Raw genomic sequence first — 17,664 nt, forward strand, 5'->3', positions numbered from 1 at the left:
TTGTACTTCTTCATGGGTCCTAGAAAGAAAATCTTTCTGGGAAAGCCAGAGATTACATTTTGTACTTAATTTGAATGTCCCACAGTGCCCAGATAAAGCCATTGCCTTTTAAGTGGTATATACATGATAAATTGCATTCAAAGATAACATAGGAAGTTATTTACTTGAAAAATTGGTGTTAAGAATGGCTCACATAAAACAGTGATGGAAAATTCTTAAAAGAGAATGAAACAACAATTTAAGGGTCATGCTAATTCTACTTCACCTACTGAGACAGGGAAAAGTCTGTTTTCTTTTCCATTTTATTTTTTGTTAGTAATATGCTTACATGGATTTATGATTCCCAATTTATCGACACGGTAGACAGTGTAAGACTTCTCTCCTACCCTTCTTCTATAACCAGCCTTTCCCATCTTGAGAGGAAAATCATAGTATAAACTTTTTGTGAATCCTAGCAGAGATATATTAATATGTTTTGGAGTGTTTTAAATGATTACAAATGTTTTCTTCAGTTTTCCATGATGTTCCCTTTGGTGTGTATTCTGGTTAGCTGAAGCATTATGATGCATTTCTTTGTTATTGTTTCCTTTTTTAATTTCATAAATCACTTTCAAATACCCAAATTTTTAAAATTAAAAATGCTATCCATAATTCCATCACTGATAAATCTATTCTATTTTCCTTCTCATCTTTATCCACATATATATGGACATATCCATATATATGGGTATGTGTGTGTCTATGTGAATAGCTTTCATGTAGTTGTAATTATGTCCAGCATGGTAATTAATAAATAAAGCATTGTATCTTATGTATAAACATAACTCTTGGCTGGGATGAAAAGACACTAAGAACATTTCCTGAACACACCATGTAGGAATTAGTGTATGGCTTAATGTGAACTTAAAAATGGGATACCCTGGGACTAAGCATGTAATGGGATGCCCTCTGCCTTCTCTCTTTTTGTCTTCTACCCTATGACAAATAGAGTGTAGAAGGATTCTAGTCCCTGAAACATAAAACAGTTCTGCAAAACTTGCTGTGTCAAAGAATATATTACAAAGCTTAATTAAGAGGATCCCACTCACAGTAGAATTCTGGAAGCCAACTCACTCTCAGAGCCCCTGTGGCATCTAACATGGCAAGTGGAGCCTGTCATTATCACAGTCCCACCCCACTCATTTTCTGAAAGAACTATGCAAATCATAGTATTATAGAAGAGAGAGTCTTTACAGAGAAAGAGAACTAATGTCTATCGATGCCTGCTATGGGTCCAGTACAATCTTAGATACTTTACAAATAAGCACAGAGTTTAGAGTTAGCGTAACCTGGATTTATGACTTAAATTTGCCACTAGCAAATTCACACATAGCTGTGTGAACTTGAACCAATTACTCAACATCTCTGAGCCTGGGATTTTTTTTAATCTACAAAATGAAGTTATATGCCTGGCTCATAGTGGTGTTGAGGTGAAAATAAATATCACCTAGATTGTGAACAGTAAGGGATGACAAGAACTTTAAAGCACAACACTTTTTTTATGATTTTTTTTTTTTTTGCTACCAATACGTTTATACCTTGTGGATATGCCAAAGTCAGTGCAAATAATTAGACTTCATTGTTTTTATTCAAAATCCATCTCCAAACTTACCTGGTATCAGTGAAAACATCCTTATTACGAGGCTCAAAACTATATGCAGGTAGACTGGTAGTTGGACTTCTCAGGTGTCTTCAGAGAGATGTCTACTTAAGGTGTATTCTTTCTTTCTGTATTTGAGAAAAAAATTAAATGTAGATATAGTGTCTTGTATAAAGAAAATCAAAGATTTTAAAAACAAGAGATAATTGTCTTCACAATATTCATAATATAAAGCCCAGATTTCTTTTAAGTAGAGACTTGATATTGCCCTAAACAGAAGTAAACTAATTTTACTTAATGAATAAAAGCTATTTAACAAAATAATCATCACAAAAGGAAAACTTTTAACTAAAATGTTGTCCAGATGTAGTGGGCACCTAGTGGATGATCTTGCCAGCCCTTCTTTTCCTAACAATTTTATTTTGGTGTAATCGACCTAGTGACATTGCTGGATCCTGGCAGCTATTTTGTACAATATGACCTTGCCCATTGGATTGTTTCAGTTGCACTGGGAATGAGCATCCTTTGCCCTCTAGGCCAGTCAGAAGACTTCTCTAGGAATTTAGAGTTAGGACCAAGAGACAGTTCATTGTGGAATATTACCCTTAAAGACTGTTGGCCATGATGTTTTCTAACATACAGGTAAAGAAGCAAATGAAGCTATCCTATAGAAAGAGAAAGAGAGAAGCAAACAGAAGGGAACAGAGAAGAGAAAAGGCAAGTCCTGACAGTACTTAAGTCTCTCATTCTGGTTTATTTCCAGGGCAAGCTGCAATCTCTGTCTTTGGGTTCAGTAAGTCTACTCTATATATCATTGTAATAAATGTCCTTTCTTCCCCCCCTAGAGATAACTGTATTAGTCAGAGTCCCAGCAGAAAACAGAGATCACTCAGTCTAAGAATCCTGTGGGAAAAGCATATGTCCCCACTTGTTTGACTTTAAACTTAGTCAAGTTACATGCTTTGGCCACTCAGATGTGAGTAAACTTGACTTTTGCCAAACAGAAGTTTTACATGTAATTGTGGGGTTTGGGCTGGTGTCTCCCTTGAGTTTCTGCCCTTTATCATGAAAGCATCATATCCTTTCAGCCAGGGATCTAGAATGAAAAGACACCGAGGATGTGAGCTACAGCTGACCCAGAGCCCTCATGTTACATGAGCAAAAAAGCAAAGTCTATCATTTTAAGCTGCTGAAATTTTGCCGTTGTTTGTTGCCACACATTAAAAGCTGACAAATATCATGATAGATGCACAACAACTAGAAGCCATCACCATCATTAGGCTAAAGAAATAAGGAAAGAAATAGTATGCTGATTGCCAGCTGGAGCTGGAGTAGTAAAGAAAGGGCTGTGTGTAGCCTGGTGGGTGCAGTGGTGAAAAGAATGCAGCCACCACCTCAAAGAAGAACAGAGGGAAGAAATGAACATCCAGATCTCACTCTCTTCTTGCCCTCCTTCATATCGGACAGCACCTCCCATTGCTGAACCCAACCAGAAGTCGATCAACAAGATAGTCCAAGAGAATGAGTCCCCAGGGCTCAGCATCCCAGAGCATAGAGAAACACAATGGCAGCCACTAACCACTAGCCAAAATGACTTTGGGTTGATAGAAAGTGGGAATGGCAAGTGTAGAATAAACCAAGAAATAGCTCAAATAGATTTATACTATATGCAACCAAGAGTCCTCTTAATGTGAAAGATAAATTTGACTTACATGAAGAATACATGAGAGAAACATAATGATTTCAGATAAATCTCTCCATAGAAAAGAACCTAGAGACCACATGTTACTCCTGGGCTATCAGCTACCTTACTGGGGGAAAACGACTTGATGGGAACAGGAATCACGTTGTATTAAACAGATTCCATGATCCCCAGCATTGTTCCACATACTTTATATGTTACATAAGTACTTGATCAGGACAATGACAGTGATGATAGATTTGCTTCCCTTCCAGCATCAATTTAGGTGGTGTATTTCTATTTTCCCTGATTATTCAACATAGGAAAAAACTTTGTACTGTAGTACTCAAAGATTTTAGGTAAAGAAAAACAGAGAGTGTTATTTTGCAAAAGACAATCCTGAGATGTGGGATTCTACTAGTGATTTATTCTGCTACGTCATGGGAAAATAAATGTCCTTTCCAACTGACCGAGACTCTTTTCATTTGTCAGCTATTGATCCCCTCCCACAACCTCTCTTCTTAGCTCCATGATTCTTCTAGAGGTTAAACCAATGAAGCCCAGTCCCATTTATTTCTTCCTACTTTATGCTGTGGTATCACCATCGATAACATCAGACCAGCCAGCCACTCATCTTCGGTGAGCAGCACAGTGGCAGATCCTAGCTAGAGAGAAGATTTTAGAGGTTTTCTAAGCATTTCCTTTCAGGACCCAATAATATAAATTAAACCTTGAAAATAACTATAGAATGCATATTTTTAAAAAGTATTTCCTTTAGATTTTATGTCTATCCACAACTACATTGCCCCTTTGTTTGCCATTCTAAGAAAAGCAAGAGGGAAAATCCTAATAGGCATGAGCATATTGTATGTTAAATAAGAGGTTGGTAGGTTACAAGAGGAAGAAGGAAAAGAATGAGCTAAACTGAAGGTCAAAGAAAAATCTCCGTGACTCACAAATGCCATAATCCTGATAATTTACTTCTAGAGTTCATGGACCATGTTCCCTTTAGTTTTAGTTTCTTGAACCCTGCTGAAGAACTTATTGCTCCCTAAAGGTTTGTACTTACTGTTTCTAATTCATGAATCATTGCTTCCTATTTCCGAACTATTATGCAGAGAGGCTCATCTCCCCTTTACATCCTCCCATGAGTTTGGCATGGTTCTGAATACCCAGGTATTCAGACTCCTCCACAAAAACTTAGAATACCCAAACACTAGCATATACAGTAGAAGCAAGAGGCCAAAAGAAAATGCGTCTGTCTAAATAATTGCTTTTGATTCCCTTAGATGGAAGAGTGATTTTGTCATTTGAGAGATATCATCATTTGAATTGTACTGACTTTCTTGTTAAACTGGAAGCTACTCAATTAAAAAATATATATTTTTCTCAATTTCTTTACTGGTCTATGAAATATTAATAGCAGTCATCTGCTCTTAGTGGTGCCTGACCAATGTTGTTAATATACTAGTAGATCAGTCTATCTCTCAATTTACTGATGCTCCAACTTGTCCAAGAAATCATTTGAGGTGGCTTACAGGAATGGATTTTATAACAATATAAACTACAATAAATCAAGAATAGCAAATGAGTTTTATGCTACATGAAACTTTATTGTTTGGTAGAAGAGGCCCAGATGGGTCTAATGGCTAATAAAATGACAAAGAATGAGTGGCACAACCAGTTAGCAGTGTCTGCCGTGAGTGTGGGAGGGGAGAATATGGATATGCCATCCTAGTTTTTTAATGCAGAAAATGGAGCCAAGCTTCAAATGAAAATATAAGTAAACGATTATGTGCTAAAGGCCTTCCCAAATATGACGTCAAGGCAGAAACCATAAAAAAGGACTGGTTAAATTGATAATTGAATTTTTTAATATTGAAACGGACCACCCAAAAAAGATAAAAATATTTGACAATACTTTTTTTAATGTGAGTATAGTTGACACAAAATGATACATTAGTTTCAGGTATACACACCTTAATGATTTGAAAAGTTTATACAGGGGGCAGAGCAAGATGGCAGAGGAGTAGGAGACCTAGATTTCGTCTGGTCTCAGGAATTCAGCCGAATAGGGATCAAACCATTCTGAACACCTACGAACTAAACAGGAGACCGAAGAAGAGAGTAGCAACAACTCTCTGAACAGAGAAGCGACCGCTTTCTGGAAGGTAGGACGTGCAGAGAAGTGAATCCGAGGCGATATTCGGGAGGATAGACGGCGGGGGAGGGGGCCTCCGTCGGCCGCTTCTGGCGAGTGATAGAGCCGCGGAGCACAAAATCGGAACTTTTAGAAGTCGGCTCCGCTGAGGGACGTCGCTGCAGTGGCTAAGCGGGGGGTGGAAACCTCGCGGGACAGTGTGGTCTCAGGACCCTCGGGGTCACAGAAAGACCGGGGGTGCCTGAGTGCAGCAGAGCTCCCGGGTATCGGAGCGGGGAAGCCGGCTGCAGAGACGGAGCCGAGGCGCGGGCTCTCAGCTCGGGGTTGCCATAGACTGTGATCTGTGGCACAGTCGGGCCGCTGCTCCTCCAGCAGGGACCCAACAAGTGGCAGATCCGGGGAGACTCCCCTTCCTCCCCCGGGAGGAGCAGCACAAGAGCACACGGCCGGGAACTGCTGGGTTTGGAGACTCCACACAGGGTCAGGTGCCAGAGAGAGAAATGCTCGGTCACAGGCCAGGTGAGCACGGAGTACAGCCGGAGACCGGGGAGACGGGAGTGACTGCTTTTCTCTGGGGGCACACTGAGGAGTGGGGCCCCCGAGTTCTCGACTCCTCCGGGGTGGAGATTGGAAGGCTGCCATTTTCACTCTCATCCTCCAAAGCTTTGCAGAAAGCTTACAGGGAACAAAAGCTCCTGAGAGCAAACCCGAGAAGATTGCTTAGCCCAAACCGACAAGGGCGGGGCAATTCCGGCACCGGCAAAGACATTTGGGAACCATGGCAACAGGCCCCTCCCCCAGAATATCAGCACGAACAGCCAGCCAAGAGCAAGTTTATCGATCAATGAGAACGGGAGGACTCCAGTGCTAGGGGAATACTGTACATAAAATTCATGGCTTTTTTACCATGATTCATTAGTCTTTCAAAGTTAATTTTTTAACTGTTTTTTTTTAATTTTTCTTTTTCCCTTTTTCAAACAACATCTTATCAATCCCTTTTTTTAAAAAAAAATTTTTATTTTTCATTTTTAGAGTCATATTCTATCCCTTCATAGTGGTTACCCTTATTTTTGGCATAGATAAATAAGTTGTTCTCTCTTTAAAATTTTGAGATACAGTTTCTTCTAACAGATCAAAATATACCCTAAATCTCTAGTGTATGGCTTTGTTCTAGTCTCCTACCTGATCACATTGTTTCCTCTTTTTTTCATTCTTTTTTCTTTTTTCAAGCACCCTATCAATTCCTTTTTTAAAGTTTTTTTATAATTTTCATCTTTACAGTCATATTCCATCCCTTCATTGTATCAACCCTTATTTTGTACATATATAAGTCTTTCTTTCTTTAAAATTTTAGGAGGCACTTTCTTCTAACAGACCAAAATACACCCAAAATCTAGTGTGTGGCACTGATCTATGCACTAGCCTTATCATATTTGAATATATTCTGTTTTTTTGTTTTGTTCTGTTTTTGTTTGTTTTTATCTTTTTCTTTTTCTTTTTTTTCTTTTTTTTCTCTTTTTTCTTTCTTTCCCTTTCTTTTCACATGGTTTCAGGTCTTTTCTGATTTGTTTAGAGTATATCTTCTGGGGAGGTTGTTAACCTCTTAGCATTTTGTTCTCTCATTCATCTATTCTCCTCTGGACAAAATGACAAGATGAAAAAAAATCACCTCAACAAAAAGAACAAGAGGTAGTACCGTCTGCCAGGGACCTACTCAATACGGACATTAGTATGATGTCGGACCTAGATTCAGAATCATGATTTTAAAGATACTAGCTGGGCTTGAAAAAAGCATGGAAGTTATTAGAGAAACCCTTCCTGGAGAAATAAAAGAACTAAAATCTAACCAAGTCGAAATCCAAAAGGCTATTAATGAGGTGCAATCAAAAATGAGGGCACTAACTGCTAGGATAAATGAGGCAGAAGAGAGAATCAGCGATATAGAAGACCAAATGATGGAAAATAAAGAAGCTGAGAAAAAGAGAGATAAACAACTACTGGATCACGAGGCCAGAATTCGAGAGATAAGCGATACGATAAGATGAAACAACATTAGAATAATTGGGATCCCAGAAGGAGAAAGAGAGAGAGGGGCAGAAGGTATATTGGAGCAAATTATAGCAGAGAACTTCCCTAATGTGGGGAAGGAAACAGGAATCAAAATCCAGGACGCACAGAGAAACCCTCTCAAAATCACTAAAAATAGGTCAACACCCCGACACCTAATAGTAAACCTTACGAGTCTCAGAGACAAAGAGAAAATCTTGAAAGCAGCTCGGGAGAAGATATACGTAACCTATAATGGTAGAAATATTAGACTGGCAACAGACCTAACCACAGAGACCTGGCAGGCCAGAAAGGACTGGCATGATATCTTCAGAGCACTAAACGAGAAAAACATGCAGCCAAGAATACTATATCCATGCTGTCATTGAAAATACAGGAGAGATAAAAATCTTCCAGGACAAACAAAAACTAAAGGAATTTGCAAACACAAAACCAGCCCTAAAAGAAATATTGAAAGGGGTCCTCTAAACAAAGAGAGAGCCTAAAAGCAGCATAGGTCAGAAAGGAACACAGACGATATACAGTCACAGTCACCTTACAGGCAATACAATGGCACTAAATTCATATCTTTCAATAGTTACCCTGAATGTAAATGGGCTAAATGCCCCAGTCAAAAGACATAGGCTATCAGATTGGATTAAAAAACAAGACCCATCAATATGCTGTCTGCAAGAGATTCGTTTTAGACCCTAAGACACCCCCATAATGAAAGTGAGGGGGTGGAAAACCATTTACCATGCTAATGGACACCAAAAGAAAGCTGGGGAGGCAATCCTTATATCAGACAAATTAGATTTTAAAACAAAGACTGTAATAAGAGATGAGGAAGGACACTATATCCTACTTAAAGGGTCTATCCAACAAGAAGATCTAACATTTGTAAATACCTATGCCCCTAACATGGGAGCAGCTGATTATATAAGGCAATGAATAACAAAAGCAAAGAAACACATTGACAGCAATACAATAATACTGGGGGACTTTAACACCCCCTTGACTGAAATGGACAGATCATCTAAGCAAAAGATCAATGGGGAAATAAAGACTTAAAATGACACACTGGACCAAATGGACTTCACAGACATATTCAGAACATTCCATCCCAAAGCAACAGAATACACATTCTTCTCTAGTGTGCATGGAACATTCTCCAGAATAGATCACATCCTAGCTCACAAATCAGGTCTCAACCGGTACCAAAATATTGGGATTATCCCCTGCATATTTTCAGACCACAATGCTTTGAATCTAGAACTCAATCACAAGAGGAAAGTCAGAAAGAACTCAAATACATGGAGGCTAAAGAGCATGCTACTAAAGAACGAATGGGTCAACCAGGAAATTAAAGAAGAATTAAAAAAATTCATGGAAACCAATGAAAATGAAAACACAACTGTTCAAAATCTTTGGGATGAAGCAAAGGCAGTCCTGAGAGGAAAGTATATAGCAATACAAGCCTTTCTCAAGAAACAAGAAAGGTCTCAAATACACAACCTAACCCTACACCTAAAGGAGCTAGAGAAAAAACAGCAAATAAAGCCTAAACCCAGCAGGAGAAGAGAAATAATAAAGATCAGAGCAGAAATCAATGAAATAGAAACCAAAAGAACAGTAGAACAGATCAACGAAACTAGGAGCTGGTTCTTTGAAAGAATTCACAAGATTGATAAACCCCTGGCCAGACTGATCAAAAAGAAAAGAGAAAGGACCCAAATCCACAAAATCATGAATGAAAGAGGAGAGATCACAACCAACACCAAAGAAATACAAACAATTATAAGACCATACTGTGAGCAACTCTATGCCAGCAAATTAGATAACCTGGAAGAAATGGGTGCATTCCTAGAGATGTATCAACTACCAAAACTGAACCAGGAAGAAATAGAAAACCTGAACAGAGCTATAACCACTAAGAAAATTGAAGCAGTCATCAAAAATCTCCCAACAAACAAAAGCCCAGGGCCAGATGGCTTCCCAGGGGAATTCTACCAAACATTTAAAGAAGAATTAATACCTATTCTCCTGAAACTGTTCCAAAAAATAGAACTGGAAGGAAAACTTCCAAACTCATTTTATGAGGCCACCATTAGCTTGATCCCCAAACCAGACAAAGACCCCATCAAAAGGAGAATTACAGACCAATATCCTTGAAGAACATGGATGCAAAATTCTCACCAAAATACTAGCCAATAGGTTCCAATAGTACATTAAAAGGATTATTCACCATGACCAAGTGGGATTTATCCCTGGGCTGCAAGGTTGTTTCAGTATCCGCAAATCAATCAACGCGATACAATATGTTAACAAAAGAAAGAACAAGAATCATATGATCCTCTCAATAGATGCAGAAAAATCATTTGACAAAGTACAGCATCCTTTCTTGATCAAAACTCTTCAGAGTATAGGGATAGAGGGTACATACCTCATTATCATAAAAGCCATCTATGAAAAACCTACAGTGAATATCATTCTCAATGGGGAAAAGCTGAGAGCTTTCCCCCTAAGGTCAGCAACGCAGCAGGGATGTCCACTATCTATCACCACTGCTATTCAACATAGTATTAGAAGTCCTAGCCACAGCAATCAGACAACAAAAAGAAAGCAAAGGCATCCAAATCGGCAAAGAGGAAGTCAAACTCTCACTCTTTGCAGATGATATGATACTGTATGTGGAAAACCCAAAACACTCCACCCCAAAACTGCTAGAACTCATACAGGAAGTCAGTAAAGTGGCAGGATATAAAATCAATGCACAGAAATCAGTGGCATTCCTATACAACAACAACAAGACAGAAGAGAGACAAATTAAGGAGTTGGTCCCATTTACAATTGCACCCAAAACCATCAGATACCTAGGAATAAATCTAACCAAAGAGGCAAAGGATCTGTACTCAGAAAACTATAAAATACTCATGAAAGATATTGAGGAAGACACAAAGAAATGGAGAAACGTTCCATGCTCATGGATTGGAAGAACAAACATTGTGAAGATGTCAATGCTACCTAGAGCAATCTACACATTCAATGCAATCCCCAACAAAATACCATCCAATTTTTCAAAGAAATAGAACAAATCCTAAAATTTGTATGGAACCAGAAGAGACCCCGAATAGCCAGAGGAATCTTGAAAAAGAAAAGCAAAGCTGGCGGCATCACAATTCCGGACTTCCAGCTCTATTACAAAGCTGTCATCATTAAGACAGTATGGTACTGGCACAAAAACCGACACTTAGATCAATGGACCAGAATAGAGAGCCCAGAAATGGACCCTCAACTCTGTGGTCAACTCATCTTTGACAAAACAGGAAAGAATGTCCAATGGCAAAAAGACAGTCTCTTCAACAAATGGTGTTGGGAAAATTGAACAGCCACATGCAGAAGAATGAAACTGGACCATTTCCTTACACCACACACAAAAATAGACTCCAAATGGTTGAAAGCCCTAAACGTGAGCGAGGAGCCCATCAAAATCCTAAAGGAGAACACAGGCAGCAACCTCTTCGACCTCAGATGCAGCAACTTCTTCCTAGAAATATCGCCAAAGGCAAGGGAAACAAGGGCAAAAATGAACTATTGGGATTTCATCAAGATAAAAAGCTTTTGCATAGCAAAAGAAACAGTCCACAAAACCAAAAGACAACCGACAGAATGGGAGAAAATATTTGCAGATGACATATCAGATAAAGGGCTAGTATCCAAAATCTATAAAGAACTTATCAAACTCAACACCCAAAGAACAAATAATCCAATCAAGAAATGGGCAGAAGACATGAACGGACATTTTTTCCAAAGAAGACATCCAAATGGCCAACAGACACGTGAAAAAGTGCTCAACATCGCTCTGCATCAGGGAAATCCAAATCAAAACCTCAATGAGATACCACCTCACACCAGTCAGAATGGCTAAAATTAACAAGTCAGGAAACGACAGATGTTGGCGGGGATGCGGAGAAAGGGGAACCCTCCTACGCTGTTGGTGGGAATGCAAGCTGGTGCAACCACTCTGGAATACAGTATGGAGGTTCCTCAAAAAGTTGAAAATAGAGCTACCATATGATCCAGCAATTGCCCTACTGGGTATTTACCCCAAAGATACAAATGTAGGGATCCGAAGGGGTATGTGCACCCCGATGTTTATAGCAGCAATGTCCACAATAGCCAAACTGTGGAAAGAGCCAAGATGTCCATCGACAGATGAATGGATAAAGAAGATGTGGTATACATACACAGTGGAATATTATGCAGCCATCAAAAGAAATGAGATCTTGCCATTTGCAACGACCTGGTTGGAACTGGAGGGTGTTATGCTGAGTGAAATAAGTCAATCAGAGAAAGGCATGTATCATATGACCTCAGTGATATGAGGAATTCTTAATCTCAGGAAACAAACTGAGGGTTGCTGGAGTGGTGGGGGGGTGGGAGGGATGGGGTGGCTGGGTGATAGACATTGGGGAGGGTATGTGCTATGGTGAGCGCTGTGAATTGTGCAAGACTGTTGAATCACAGATCTGTACCTCTGAAACAAATAATGCAATATATGTTAAGAATAAAAGAAGAAGAAGAAGATAGTAGGAGGGGAAGAATAAAGGGGAGTAAATCAGAGGGGGAGACGAACTATGAGAGACGATGGACTCTGAAAAACAAACTGAGGGTTCTAGAGGGGAGGGGGGTGGGCGGATGTGTTAGCCTGGTGATGGGTATTAAAGAGGGCACGTTCTGCGTGGAGTACTGGGTGTTATGCACAATGAATTATGGAACACTACATCAAAAACTAATGATGTAATGTATGGTGATTAACATAACAATAAAAAACCACTCCTGAAAAGTTTATACATCATGCTATGTTCACTGCAAGCATAGTTACCATCTGTCCCATTATAGCTCTATTACAGTAAAATTGATTAACAATACTTATTAAATAGGCATTCATACACTTTAAGTCTAAACACCTTTTCTAGATCAATAACCAAATTATGGTCTTCACAATTAAATATGGACAGAGAATATTTTCAGCTGCACCTAATACACAACCCAACTTTTAATGGCTTAAGGAAATAGAGGTTTTATTTTTCTCATGTAATATAAATCTGGAGGTAAGTGATCGGGCTATTATGGAAGCATGATGATGTAATCTTGCCAACAGGGGCCAGGAAAGTATAGGAGGGAAGGAAGGGATGGATGGAAGAAGGAGAAAAAAGCTTAGTTCAAGAGGGATGGCAGGAGGAATGTTAGAAAGAAAAATGACTAATAAATATGTGAAAACAGTTTTCTTTCTCATCATTAATCAAATTAATACAAACTAAGTTATTTTTTTTCACATAACAAATTGGAAATTTAAAAAGATTTTGATGTTCAAGTTAAACGGTATACAGGAAAGAAAAGTATGCATAGTCTGCCTTTCTTGAAGGCAATTTGGCAATATCTTCAAAGCCTTTATGGTTTTGCTTATTCTTTGACCCTGCTGGTGGACTGCTTAAGAGCAAGTCATAGATAAGAGCAAAGATTGAGCAACAAGGGTATTCACTGGAGCACCATTACTAATATGAAATACTAAAACAACGGAGATTCTCAGATAGGACACTGGTTAAGAAAAATGAGGCACATCTATGCAATAAGATTTTGTGTAAGCATCTAAAATGGTGATATGAAAGAACATCCTGTTGGGGAAAGTTCATCAAAGGCAGGTGAACAGTAATTTACAAGGGCTATTTTTAATTCTTTTTAGCACATAAAATGGTGAGCTTTGGTATCCTCAACATTTTATTCCACAAGCATGGTTGCAATAGTTTGAACCTGAAAGTCATTCATTCTAAAGCAGAGGAAATCAGACAGCTAAACTTCCCCAAACAAACTGTCAATAAAGAACCAACTGTCCACCTTTTGGCAATGCTATTTTTTGATGTAGTCTACAAAATGAACTATTTTCAAAATGTATGCCAAGGGAAATAAAGTAATTTGCAATAAAGCATCTTTTTTCCCCCTCTCTGCCTATCTTCATCCCTCACCCAGTAGTCATGGTGCTTGCTTTCTGCACTACGCATCTGCAGACTCATCAACATGACCACCTTTACAAAACTCAAAAACCTCTCTCTTATTTGCCCTCTCTTACTTGTCTTTTTTGCTTGTCCTTCACATGTTTCCTCCTGACCCACTTCAATGAGCAACAGGGCACCCCCCAAGTGGAGGCTGGAGCCACTTACACTAAGCCATGACCCCCCTGCACCCTGCGGGTTTATCTCCACTAGGGCAGGGCCACCTAAAATCTGCGCAGCAGACCCCTCCCCCAGGAGACCAGCACAAACTCCTGGCACACACCAAGTCTACTGATCATAGAGAGCTGCAAAACTTCAGCTCTAGGGGAAATAGGGTCTAACTTCTTTTAACAAGCAGACCAAACACACCTAGTTAAAACTTGCCATAGGGTGGGGGACAGGATCCAAACACTCCCCGCTGCAGGCAAGGAGAAACTTTGCGGAGAAACAAACTGAGGGAAGGAGCAGCCAAAACACATGTTTCCCATGTTACATGCTCTCGGGCCCCCTCATCCATTCCCATGCCTCTCCGCAAATGCAGTACAATGTATTTGTGCTTCTCCTTTAAAAGTTACCCTGTAGCAGTCATCTTCAATGATCTTCTTGAGTTAATGTCACCCAAGATCACACCAATTTTCTTAGTAATCATGTAGGTTTACTATCAACACAAACCCCAACACAAATCATGTGGGTTTACTATCAACACAAACCCCAAGACTTTCATATATCTCTCATCCTAAACATGCAGAGTTCCATTTGCTTTGGCCCCAAGGTTCCATATGTTTTGGCCCTACGGTTCCAGTTTAATGCTATCATTTTTCAATATATCACAGTAAAACATTTTTACTCATGGAGGACATATACCAAAAATGGCAACTTTAGTTAAGAAATAAACCGTAGCCTTCTCTCTGGCAAAAATCAAGAAAGAGTTGTTTCCTCAGGTCTTTTCTAACTCATTATAATAAAATCCTATCAGCTGCAAATGAAAGAATAGTCACCTTAGGACGCCTAGGTGGCTCGGTTGGTTGATCGTCCCGCTCTTGATTTGGGCTTAGGTCATGATTTCAGGGTTGTGAAATTGAGCCCTGTGTCAAGATCCATGCTGGGTGTGGACACTGCTTGAGATTCTCTCTCTCCCTTTCCCTCTCCCCCTCCTCCTGCTCTCTCTCTCACTCTCTCAAATAAATAAATCTTAAAAAAAAAAAAAAAGTCATGGTCACCTTTCTCTTCACGGCAGTGAGAGGTGAGGAGAAAACAGACAAAATGCAATTAACTCACTCACAAATAATATGTGTGTAATAAACAAGTGAAGGATAAAACATTTCAAAACACCTACTGGTGTTACCCCCACTGAAAATTTTTAACTCGTTCATCCCCAAACCTTCCCAACTGATTCATACATAGATCCTGTCTGAATATCAACATAGAAGATCCCATGCTGAATATTAGCACCTTAGTCCAAGGACAGGTCTATGAAACTGCAAATCATCAAATATTATTTTTACTTGATTTTCTATGAGGTGGTAATGAATACAACACAGTCTATAGCACAACAGCTGTGTCTAGAGACCATGTGTTTGTTAATAGATGTTGTCTTGAGAGGCAACCTTAGTTACATGATATCTGGCCAGGGTACAATATGGATGCAATGATAAAGAAGGGATAAATAATTTGTATAAGCAAAGTACTGTCCTTGTGACTAGACTGTCAACTTGTTTGGACCACAGATCTTTTCTTCATTGTTCTTGTTCATTGTTCTTCCCTATCACTTAGAAAAGCTCCCGACCCCTGGTAGGCTCACTTACTTGTGTCATATTCAATTGAGAATAAGAGGGACTACCTTTTGGGTCCATCCATTTTGGACAATAATCTTAGAGTTATTAAAAGTTTACCTTTCAAAATGGTTCTTTAAAAGCTTAGGTGATGTATCTATTAGTATTCCAGCAGGAAACGGAAGATACCCTGAAGAGGTATTTTGAAGAAAATTGAATAGAAGGCCTATTTTTGGAGGTGTTGCAAGAGGAGAGGAGCTACCAAGGGATATTGAGGCACCCAGGGAAGGCATCAGTGGGGAATCTCTACTATTCTCAGGCCCAAAGAGGAAGGAAAGGGAACATTGTGTTACACAAACCCTGTGAGTTGGAACTACTACAGAAGAAGAGATGTTTTAAATAAGAGCTGGAACCATAAAGGGATGAAGACACACCAGAGTCTTAGTCTGGAGCAGAAGGAAACAAAGAAAGAAATACCCCAACATCTCTCTTCACTTTATGCACTTTATTTATCTATTATAAATAGCTATTAAAAATAATAATGAGATAAACATCTTTGTGCATATTTTTCTACCCCTCTGATTATTTTCCTAGGATATATTCATAATGGTAGAATTGGTTGGGTCACAGGCCAAGACTGCTGAATATGACTTGCCCTCCAGGAAGAGTGTACCAATTTATACTGTACCGCAGACCCTTAGCGTATGACTGTGCTGTTTCTTCACATTCTTGCTAATTAACACCCTTGCCTCCAGGTGTCAAGTTCTCTGTCACCTTTATTTTCTATTTCTATTCCTATTTTTCTATTTATTTCTATTATATACTCTTTGTATTCCATTATAGGGTACGTATTCTATCTATTTCTATTTTATACTAACTCCGCTTTCCTCCTAATGTTCATGACCTCGCCTTGAAAGCAATTCCTCACCCGTCTCTGCCAGCTCCTATTTGTTCTACATTTCTGTCATACTCCTGGCACCTCACCAGGTATAATGCATTGCAATCATTTGTTCATTTGTTTGTCTCCTACACTAGGCAGTGAATTATTATTGAGGAAAAGAATGATTTATTAACAGTGGTAGAGTAAATATACAACTCTATAACCTCACTACTTAGCACTGTCTGAAATGTAGGACATATGCAGAGCTATGCTTTCAGTGGAAAAAAATATGGAAGCTGACCACCATCATAGTATGATCCAAGGCTGATCCATCAGTCCCTACACCTCTGCTGTTCCATTCAGCCTGGTTCTAGTGTGTGAGTCACGTATGGCTGGCAGAGCTCCGGAGAGCAATGTTTTTCTTGAGAGTTCCACAGAACCCAGCCAGTTATAAGAAGCTAGCCAGTCCATTCTCTAGGAGCTGTTGTTAGCCTGTCCTTTGAGTATTAAAAGTAGAAGAGATCATCAGATCAAGGAGATGGGGACCTAACTGGGGATTGGCCGAGCTCTAGACCAAATGTGTCTCCAACCTCTTTCTCCCAGGACTTGTTCACATTCATCAATATACTTGGCACATATTTTCTTACTCAGAAAAGACAGGAGAATTTGAATGCTATTAAGAGTGGGGAGTGGATGGGGGAACCTGGGGGGAGAGTTAGAAAACCAGCAGCAGGACATCATTCCCCATTCGGCCAGTAAGCTACGCTTGAGTCTCTATGACAAAAATGTAAAGGCAAGAACAGACAGAACTGTCTTTGTTAGCGTTCGGTGTTTAATGAGAACATTGAAAAGTCATCAGGGCATTGGTGAGAGCCAGAAGCTGATGGAACCCTGCACCTCGGAGCTTAAGCTGAGTGGCCTTGGGGCTGAGTGATGAACCAAGGCAGAGAAGTGCGGGTGGGTACGGTGCCCCATGGCTGCAGGGGGCTCACTGAGCGACACTGGCTCCTGACAGGCAAGCCCTTATGCACCCTGTGGCAGTTGTAACAGTGAGGCCTTGGCAAGTGGGTCTGCAGGCAATGAAAGTGGGTAATAGAGGAGGAACCACAGAGGGTAAGTAGGGCAACTGACAACGTATAGTAGATATGTGTCAGTAAAGCTGACAACAAATCTGAGAAACGCCTTCATTGACTCCTTTCCTGAAGACACAGGGGACTTCCTTCTTCCCTTTCTTTGAGTCCAAGCTTTGGGGTAGTGTGCTCAGTGGGGCTTGAGGTATGATAGGAGGGGCAATGTGTCTAGGGTCAAATTTTCACCTGGTATGGTCAGGAGCTTGAGCATATAAATACACACATTGAGAATAATGGAAGCCAGGTATTTTATTGCCAGCTAAGGAAGTTACAGTTAAGGAGAGAGGAATGCTAATAAATGT

Source organism: Callorhinus ursinus, unplaced genomic scaffold, assembly GCF_003265705.2.
Source record: "Callorhinus ursinus isolate GAN/ISIS: 27379988/994484 unplaced genomic scaffold, GSC_fseal_2.0 scaffold2, whole genome shotgun sequence".
Taxonomy (NCBI): domain Eukaryota; kingdom Metazoa; phylum Chordata; class Mammalia; order Carnivora; family Otariidae; genus Callorhinus; species Callorhinus ursinus.